The sequence below is a fragment of the Gossypium hirsutum genome, chromosome A13, assembly GCF_007990345.1.
Source record: "Gossypium hirsutum isolate 1008001.06 chromosome A13, Gossypium_hirsutum_v2.1, whole genome shotgun sequence".
NCBI lineage: Eukaryota > Viridiplantae > Streptophyta > Magnoliopsida > Malvales > Malvaceae > Gossypium > Gossypium hirsutum.
The window spans coordinates 43,921,129-43,932,106 of record NC_053436.1 but is presented as its reverse complement, the minus strand read 5'-3'; the positions used below and the strand labels follow the sequence as shown (position 1 = coordinate 43,932,106).

General features: G+C 31.0%; 1 long non-coding RNA gene across 2 annotated transcripts; it reads left to right on the top strand.

Annotated features, from left to right (window-relative positions):
• Nucleotides 1–5,741: 5,741 nt before the first annotated feature.
• LOC107893792 (uncharacterized) lies at nucleotides 5,742–10,058 on the top strand. Of its 2 annotated transcripts, none has more exons than XR_001682961.2 (4): nucleotides 5,742–6,228; nucleotides 6,308–6,392; nucleotides 7,789–9,768; nucleotides 9,871–10,058. It is a non-coding gene; the product is annotated as an uncharacterized lncRNA (long non-coding RNA). The 2 variants fall into 2 exon arrangements; XR_001682960.2 differs by having other exon boundaries at nucleotides 6,007–6,228; nucleotides 7,789–7,964.
• Nucleotides 10,059–10,978: the final 920 nt, after the last annotated feature.

Genomic DNA, 10,978 nt, shown 5'->3' with positions numbered 1-10,978 from the left:
ATAATTTTAATCATATTTTAATATAATTATTATTAAAATATGAATTAATAAAAATCATAACATAATCTCATTAGATTAGACCTAATTATGGGTCGGGCCACTCGAGGCCTGAAGGCCCACCCAAAATGTGGGAGGGTTTGAGCAAAAATATAGGCCCAAAAAATGGGCTTGGATAAAAAATAAGGCCCGTTTAAAAAACGACCGAGACTCGGGTAAGGTATTTTTTGCCTCGGCCCAGCCTGGCCCGAATTCACTAAAAGACAAAAAAATATGCTCTTTTTTTTAATGTTATTTTCTTGTTATTTTCTCCCTATTTTGCTACCATTTTACTGTTATGTTGTTAATATTTTATTGTTATTGTTTAGATATTGTATAAAATTTATTTTATTATTTATTTTGTTATTATTTTAAAAGAATTTGTTAATTTTGTTATTATTTTAGAGGCATTTGCTTGTTAAGTTGTATTTATCTTAGTGTTATTTAAGTCTACATATTTTTTAAAATTAATTTTCAATTTGTTGGGAAATATTTTTTTGATGTTTTTAGTATTTTTTATGTATTATATATATTTAAAAATTATATAAAAAATTAATACGGGTGGCTGGACTAGGCCCGAATTTTAGCATTTTTATCCGGGTCGAGCTTGGGCAAAATTTTAGCCTCATTTTTTAGGTCGAGCCGAGCCTGGGCCTAGTAATTGGGCCTAAATTTTTCGTTGTCCTGGCCCAGCCCATGAGCATTGTAACACCCCCTAACCCTTATCCGCCACCAGAACAGGGTTATGAAGTATTACCGGACATTTCAGATCAAATATGTACATTACACAACCAACTAATATGCACATTACAAATAACCACATTGTCCCTTTCATGAGCCCTCGAGGCCCAAAATACGTATTAGAAACAAATCAGGACTAATTCGAACACACAAGGAAATTTTTCGTGAAATTTTCAAAATTTATCCTAGAAACAGAGCACACATGCTCGTGTGAATCTAGGACACGCCCGTGTGGTCTTGGAATATACCCGTGTCTCAAACCGTGTCCTATCCCATGTAACTATCTAACTAGGGTCACACGGCTAGCCACACGCCCGTGTGCTAGGCCATGTGTCTCACACGACTGAGATACACACTCGTGTCTCTGCCCGTGTATAAATTCCTGGGCATTCTGTTTTGAAAAATTTAAGCAGCAGGGGACACACGGCCAATTCACACGCCCATGTGTTAGCCGTGTGTCTCATTCGGTCCAGTCACACGCCCGTATGTCTGGCCGTGTAGACTCAATATGAGCCTTAAACATTAAGGTTACCATTCCCTGCAATCTTGCACATCAAGCAACTCAAAACCATTTATTCAACCAATTTAAAACTCATTTAAATACACTCTAAACATGTTGAAATAGACATTCTAAATACCTAACCAATGTACCTTCATAGGCACTCTACCTAATTTATTCAAACACGTATATGCAAATTGTTACTAAATTATCTTTTTGGAATCAATTATCATTATACCTATATGTTCACACATAACCAGTATGATTTTACGCACCCTTTTAAGTTTATTCGACTACTACTTTATCTCTCATCATTCAATCATATCAACATTTTAAGGCAATCATGTAAACACCACAATATCAAACATAAGCCAAATACATGATTAATTTTAACAAAACACCTATAGACTAATCTTTAGTCAAAATAACCTATACATGTCATTATAACCAGAATCAAGTTATCAATAATTACCAATAAAACCAATGGATAGTGTGATATAGCTCCGATAAGCTTCCAACTCATTCGAGCTCCCGATAACCTGTAAGGTAAATAAATTAAACAAATACGTAAGCAATGATTGCTTAGTAAGCTCGTATAGTCTTTAATCATACTAATTTATTTCAATTATAAAACTTTACATTTCAAAAATAATCTAATATTGTTACCATAATACTCATAAACTATTCTCACTAATTCACAAGGTGAACTAATCCATAGTATCACACATAGACTTATAGTCTCAAACTTAGTAAAAAAATTTTATAACTTTAATTCTTCCACACTTATTCCATATGCATATCATTCAAGTCATATGCATATCATTCAACCATAGTTACAAATTAATGCATTTAACCAAGCCTTATTCTAATTGGACACATAATAAATCGTTCCATAAGAAATTGCATAATCTAAACCTTACCATTCCTTCATGAACACTAACTTATTTTCATTAAAATACTTACCATTTCAATGCATCAAATAAATAGACAAATTATTATTCAGCTAATAGCTTGGCAATTGCCTAAACATCAAACAACAACAATAGTTAGTGTACTTGCACATCTTACATATAAATTTAATATTGATAAACTTATTTTCTTGACATGTTACCATATACATGCTTTCCTTGTATCAACATAAATAAAGATAATCACATATTTACATGTCACTTTTTAATATATATTAAGTAAATACCATTTCCATGTCACGTTTCAATATATCATGTAAATATCATTTCCAAGTATTTCAAGTATATACCGGTAATAATCATAAGTCTTTCAATATTAATTCATAAATATTTACAAATCACTCATAGGACATCTAATTCTCATTAATTTGTTATCTTAAATGGTTTTTCACAATTTGTTTCACATTTCATTACACAATTGCAATATCCATTCCATAACCATTTCTTGAGTATATAACTCATATGTTCCATATTTTTGCAATATATTTCACATTCTATTTTCAATTCATTATTTCACTTCCGTTTCTCATACCATATCATTTTAATATCAATTATAAAACTTTATTATTCATTTACCCTTATTAACACGACTCAAACTCGAACGGATACACGGATCCAACCAAAACACACCAGTTTGGCATCCAATGCCTCATCGGATAATTTGAAGTAATAGTTTGACACCCAGTGTCTCATCGACTATGCCAAAGTAATTTGGTACCCAAAACCTCATCGAATTTATCCGAAGTAACAATTTTACACCCAGTGTCTCATCGACTCGAAGTCGAAGTAATCCCTAAACACTTTCAATCCTATGGCATGCCAACTATATCCGACTCAGCCCGATACAGTTAATAAGGTTTAAAATCACTTTTCAGTTTCAACCAATATTCATTTTAAGTCAATAATCACAAATCCTCAAGAATTCACCTTAATATCATAATATCAAATACTCATCTCATTCCACTAATCATACACATTAAATAATAATTACAACAATTAATATTTCATGTAATCATTTTTATGAATTTCGTATATATTTATTTCCGTAACAATTCATAATCATAAATATACATAATTTTTCCATATCTCTAACCAAGTCTTTCCAAATCGGAGAACGACTTACAGATATGAGTACATCGTTTTCTTTGTTCCATAGTTCAACTATGGTCTTACACATACATTGCCATGGCCCTGCCATGGTCTTACATTTGTAGTGCCAGTTATGGTCTTTTCATTAAAATGCCATAGCCCAGCTATGGTCTTACCTTTAAACATTGCCATGGTCCAACAATGGCCTTATCCGTCAATTCATCATTTGCACTGAACGACTATACTGAATGACTGTTCTCAATCCGGCGTTCCATTCTTTTTGATCATTTCAATTCAATTTCATAATTTCAACAATAATTTATTTTTAACAATAAATATAAATAAATATATATTACCATTCATCAATTTAACACATAAACATTAAGATTTAACTATACGAACTTAACTGGGGTAATTTATGGAAGTTGTAGTAATTTAGGGACTATTCGGCTAATTTCTCTTTTTTCACGTTTGTCTTCAAATTCTTGATCTATAATATAAAATTATTCATTCATTAGCTTCTAATTCAATTCTGATTCACTTTACAATTTATACCCTTTAATTTTCAAAATTACACATTTACCCCAAATTTTACAGTTTTTATAATTTAGTCCCTTATCAATTATTCTATCAATTGAGCTAATTTTTCTCAATTGACAATTTACCTAATTATTTTACGCTACCATACAACCATTAATATTCATAATTTCAATACCAAACCCTAATTCCTAATTTTTTTCACAATTTAGTCCTAAAATAAATATCTATCAAAATTACTTAATAAAATCATCAAATAGCAAAATTAAAGCTTCAAATCCATGTTAATTCATCATAAACATCCAACACTCATCAATGGCAACTTCCAAAGTTACCCATAAAATAAAAAACTAATAAATTAGATAGTTAAACCTAATTGCAAAAGTCTTAAAAATACAAAAATTACAAGAAAAAAGATTAAATTGACTAACTAATTGAACTTTGAACCCAAGAAGTCCCTAAAGCCGTGGCTTCCTTTCTTCTTTCTTCTTTCTCTTTTTCTTTTCTCTTTCTTTTTCTTTCTTTTTTGTTTGTTATAATATAATATAATATAATATAATATAATATAATATAATATAATATAATACACTTAAACATTAAGAATATATATAATAATATATATATAATAAAGTTATAAATATCTAACTAATACCGCCTCAACTTTAAGTAATGGTATAATTCCTTTTTTGGTCCCTTCAATTTTTCTTTAATCTATAATCCAACTTTCACCCTATATGCAATTTAGTCCTTATATTTAATTACTTTTAATTCAAGCAAATTCACTTAATCGACACCTAATTAACTATACAATTAGCCTTGTAAATATTTATAATAAATATTTACGAGTCCGATTTACGGGAACGAAGTCCCAGGAATGCACTTTTTTTAATTTAGTCTTTTTTAATTAATTAACTATCCAAATGTTAAAATTTCCTAACGAAACTTTAATACTAACTCAATGACACTCTATAAATATTTATAAAAATATTTGCGACTCGATTTATAAAATCAAGGTCTCGATACCCCGTTTCCGAAACTAATTAACCCAATAATTCTTTTAAAGCACAAAATTCACTAATTCAAAAATATTTCTAAAATCACACTTAACTCATAAATAATGATTAATAAAAATTTTCGAATATACTCATCAGGTTTAGTGATCTCGAATCACTGTTTCTAACACCACTGAAAATTAGACTGTTACAAGCACCTTTACATGGGATCATAGCTGTCAAAATTACAAATATTGATCCAAAAACAATAATTATTCTCATTTTTATATATATGAAAAATATCAAACATCTATACACCAAACAAATCCCAGCAAGCAGACCCTTGTTTTAACTTCTTTATATTTTTCCCCAACCCATTAACACAAATTCTAAAAATATTCCCCAAAAAAAAATTAGAAAAGAAAAGGGCCATGTTGTTGCCATTGATGTAACTTCAATCTGAATCACCTTACAATACTCCCCATGACCTTCAATCCTCTTAGTCTCTGCATCATGCCAAAACCCGACATCGGAAACATGAAATAATAGCATAAAAAATTATTGCATTGTAGGAAATGTAAAAGAAGATAACCCAAATCATATGTTACCTTCTTAGAACTCTTCTTTTCCCTAACTTCAAATCTTTCTTGGCACATATCAGTTAACCATACCCTATGGCTCACCAACTTCCACCACAGCCCACCAATGTCAAATTTACACCAAAAATGTGTATGAAGTCTGCATGTATGCTTCAAATCAGTAATGTTTACTTACGCGTAAGCTCCTTTGGATAATCTTGGCTTTCTTTTTAGGCCTCTAAAGGGGTTTACACTCGTTCATTGCCATAAAATCCTTCTCATTTTCTTTGTTTGACAATGTGATATACAGCTTTGGTCACACTTCTCCTCTGTTATCCTCTTAATTATTGCTAGCCACTGCAATTAGAGGTGTGCATCTCGGCCCCAAGGCCCGCCCTGGGAGGGTTCGAGTAAAAATATAGGCCCAAAAAATGGCATTGGACAAAAAACGATGCTGTTTAGGAAACAAGTCGGGCCCTGGGTAAGATTTTTTTGTCCCGGGCCCGGGCCGAATTTTATATTAAATTATTTATTTTATTTTTAATCCTTTTTTTTATTTTTAACTTTAACTTTACCCTTTTTTTCACTTTCATTTCGTGTTGCTGCTGCCTTCCTCTTCCTCCCCTTATTCCCATTTCCAAAACCCAAATCCCTAGCTCACCACCACCTCCACCGATCCACTGATCCAGTTGTCTGTCGGCCACCTCCAACTAGCCTCAAGCTCAGCTCAACTCAGCTCATTGTCTCTAGCTTCTTCATTTGCGGTCTCATTGCTCCCCACAAGGCTTGTAAGCTTCTTCTTCATTTTTGCTTTAGTTATTATTTGAGTTTGGCTATATAAATTAAGCCTCTTTGGTCCTTATTAAGGTTCCCCATACTGCTGCTATTGAAGAACCTCATATTGCTCACTGTTGCTGTGCCTTATTTTATCTCAGAAAGCCTCTTCTTCATGGTAAGCTTCTTCTTCTTTTTAAAATATTTTTGACTATAGCTATTGGTTTGTCACTTTTTTGCATTTCAATAACATACAATATACTTTAAGAAAAGTTAAAACTTGAAGCAACGTAGCTTGTTAGACATAAGTCATAACCTTTGCAGCTTTGCATATTGACCACAGTATATTTTTAATTCACCCCTCTTTTGGGCAGAAAATGTTGATATCATATTAACATTTGTTCCGGAGAAGTGCCAAATCTTAAGCTCACTTAGATCATGCCAAAATTGGCAAAATATATATTTCTTTGGCACCACTAGAACTTAAAAGCTAAATCCTGACGGTGTTTTTATCTCCTTCGTGCATACATTTCTGATTTACATCCCATCTCTTAATGTGGTACAATTACTTTAACATGTGAATCTTAAGAATATTTGTTTTTAAATATTTATACTAAAATCATAAGTTTAATTGTTTAATGTACCATGAGACATGCAGAGTTAGTAATGCGCTAATGGTAGTTGTTGGATCTATTGGTTAGTAAATAGTAATGATGGTTGTTAATATATTTTTAACAGTAAGCTTCTTCTTTTTTCTATCATTTTTGAATAATTCTTTTTTTTTTTAACTTTATCAAAGCTTGATTTTGTATTTTTTTTATTAGATGATCCGTGTTTCTTACTGTAATTATTTTGGTGAACTCTCTTTCATTATATCATTCTTCTTATATTTTCTAACCTCAATTTGATTTTTTTTAAACTTTGGATTGAGATTAGTTGGATGTATTTCGTACTTTTTTATTGGATGATCCGTGTTTCTTACTGTAATTATTTTGATTTAGTTGATTTCAGCCTCTTTTTTTTTATGTTTTATAATTTCTTGATCTGTTTTTTGGTTGGAGTGAACTGATTGAGTGTTTAATTTTTTTTAAAGAAGTCTTGATCTGTTTTTTTCTTTTGTTGTTATAAATTATAGTGATTTGAAATGTTTAATATATTTTATGGGGATTTTATTTCGTTTTCAAAATGCTTGATCAGTGACTTCTCGATTGATCTGTATGTTAATTTACTTGATTATTCATAGAATTAATTTTGTGTTCTTATTTATATCCATATTGGTAGTTAGCCTAATGATTTCTATCAGGCTTTGCTTTTATTTTTTCCTTTATTATTTTTTTGTCGTTATTTCATGCTTTCAATGCTTTGTAGTCTATTTTTTTTGTAACACTGAAAATTGGCTATTTTCATGGTTTCAATGACTGTTTAATTATTGTCAAACTATAGTTGATTTTGTTAGGCTTGTGGTAGATATTTAAATAAGATGAAGCCATTTGGTCTCAATTATAAATTGTATCATAATTATTAGATATTTTTAGTATGAAAATTAATAACTTTTTGGTTTATTTGGATTTCAGGACTTGAGTTTTTATGACTATGGCTAGTTCGAACAGTCCTATACCTGTGGGCGATGGGTTTAATGAGTATGAAAGTGCTCTCAAACGTCAAAAGTCTATCACTTCAAAAGTGTGGGATGAAATGACAAAGCTTGAATGCGAGAACAAAAATGAATTGAAGACAAAACGTAATCACTGTAAGACTATCTTCTCTGCTAAATCTTCTAGTGGAACCTCTCATTTAAGATGTCATCTAAATAGTTGTTTGAAAAAAGTTAATAAGGACATCACTCAATACACCATAGCTACTCAACCATCATTAGAAGGTGTTCCATTTATAATAAAAAAAACTGCAAGTTTGATGCTAATGAGTGTCGTCAAGCTATTTCTACTTTTCTTGTGTGTGGCAAGCATTCATTTAGGACAGTTGAAGAACCGGAATTTAGATACATGATGAGAATTGCTAGTTCTAAAATATAAGTAGATATTCAGCTGCTAGGGATGTCCTAATGTATTATGCAAAAGAGAGAGATCGTGTAAAAGAAGTGTTGGCTAAACCACTTGGTTTAATTTGTTTAACTTTAGATAATTGGAACTCGGAGCATACTAATGATGAATATATTTGCATTACTACTCATTGGGTTGACAAAGATTGGAAGCTACAAAAGAGAATCATAAGGTTTAGAGTTTTATTTCCTCCGTATGATGGTTTGAACACAGTGGATGAACTTGTTTCATGTTTATCTCAATGGGGTATAGACAAGAAAATTTTTAGCATCACTTTGGGTAATGCTTCTTATAATGATGTTATGGTTTCTTGTCTTAAAAATCGTTTTCGTGCAAACCGAGCTATTTTGTGTGATGGTGCTTTTTTTCAAGTTAGATGTTGTGCACATATATTGAATCTTATAGTTAAAGCTGGTTTGGAACTTGCTGATGATGTTGTTGGTAAGATTCGAAATGGAATTAAGTACATAAAAAAGTCGGGAATTCGTAGGAAAAGATTTTATGATATGGCCGACAAAAGCTTTCATTTGAATGTGACCAAAAAGTTGCGTCAAGATGTGTGTGTGAGATGGAATTCTACTTATTTGTTGCTTGAATCTTCTGTTTACTATAAAAATGTACTAGATTATTGGGGCCAACGGGATAAAGATTATAAAATATTTGCACTTTCTAATGAGGAGTGAAGAAATGTTGCTATTCTTTGCAAATTTTTGAAAGACTTTTATGATGTGACTTGTATTTTTTTCTTCTAATTATCCAATAGCTAATCTTTATTTTACAGGGGTTTGGAGGGTTCACAAGGTCTTGCTTGATATAGTTAAAGTACCTTATCATTTTTAACTCTAATGGTTAAGCAAATGCAAGAAAAATTTAATAAATATTGGGCTGAGTATTCATTAATATTGTCATGTGCTGCAATTTTAGATCCTCGTTACAAGTTGAATTATGTGTAGTATTGCTTTACTACAATCTATGGTATTCATGCTTCAGATTTTGTTGAAACCATTCTTAGCAATCTTAGACTCTTGTTTGACGAGTATGTTAAGAAATCCAAATCCACGTCTTCCTCTTTGGCTGGGAGTTCTAGTGTTTTGGATAAAAATCCTATTGATTCTAGTTTGGGTGAACGCAATGTTAATAGTGTTGATTTTGGGGGAGATTTTGATGAGAGTGATGATTATAAACGGTATTTAAATGAATCTAGCACTAAGAGTGAAAAGTCACAGTTGGACATTTATTTGGAAGAACCGGAGCTTGAGTTGAATAGTCAAATAGATGTTTTAGATTATTGGAACAAAAGTTCAGTTCGATATAATGAGCTTTCATTATTAGCTCGTGATCTTTTGGCAATTCCAATAACGACTGTAGCTTCCGAATCAACTTTTAGCATGGGTAAGAAAGTTATCACACCTTTGAGGAGTTCACTTAAGCCAAAAACGGTTCAAGCCATTGTTTGCTTGGATAATTGGATGCGAGCTAAGGGATTTTCAACAAGTAATTATTATTCTCGTTTTATTGTTGTAATTTTATATTATTTTTTATCAATTTAATTATCTAATTATTTATTCTTATTTCATGTTAAAAATTGGTTGCAAGAATGATGATGACGATGAGGACGATAAGGATGATGTTTCTTCGATTGCTTCTTAAGTTACTTTCCTTTCTAATTGTTGACAATTTAATTTAGCTTACAATTTATAGTTTGTTATAAAATTAAATATTTTGATTGGTTAATGTATAGATATTCTGGTTGGTTGAGTATATTTTGCAGGTTTTTGGTGTTATTTTGGTGTTGTTGGTGATGTTGTTTTGGTGCTGTTTTGTTGCTATTTTGGTGCTGTTTTGGTGTTACTTTTTGTGGTGTTTTATTGTTCTTTTGCAGTTATTTATTATGTTGTCTGTTTTCGTTTTTAATATTATTTCAATATTGTAAAACTTTTGTTTTATTATTAATTTGGTTATTATTTTAGTTCTAATTTGTTTCAATTTTAATATAACCACTTTTTATTATATTTTCAATTTGTGTATTGTTTTAAGAATTGTTTGTCTCATTTTTTTATTTGTTTTTTGTTTTAATATTTGTTTTTTATGTTTTTAAATGTATTTGATTTATTATATTTTAAAATTTTTTATTTAATGAAATAAGCTAAAAAAATTTAATGTGGGCAAGACCGGACTCCGGCCTATCAATTTTGTTTCGAGCCGGGCCTGGACAAATTTTTAGGCCTATATTTTGGACCGGATCGAGCCTCGGCCTAGAAAATGGGCCTAAAATTTTGTATGGGTCTGGCCCGAACCCGACCTAGCCCGGCCCATGCACACATCTAACTGCAATCTTCCCATTCTACAAATAATAATAATAATTGATAGATCTAGCAAGAACTCAACTAATTTCCATTGCTAATGAAAGTATGAAACATTTGGCATTTATTAGTTTCACCTTTGCCTCATTTTTAGACAAAAACCTCCTTAAAAACCCTGTTGCTGTTACTAGCATAATCTGGAAAATAAATATTGAAACAAAAATTACACAATGATCTAATACTTCTCTTATACAACATTTTTCGAATCAAGTTGCTATTTTCGGGTCTTGGTTTGATGAACGAAAACAGTTCACCATAAAGTAGTCATCCAAATCTATATGTTTCAAAACATAGCAATAAGAGAGGACATACAAGAGACTAAAAAAAGAACAAAAATATAT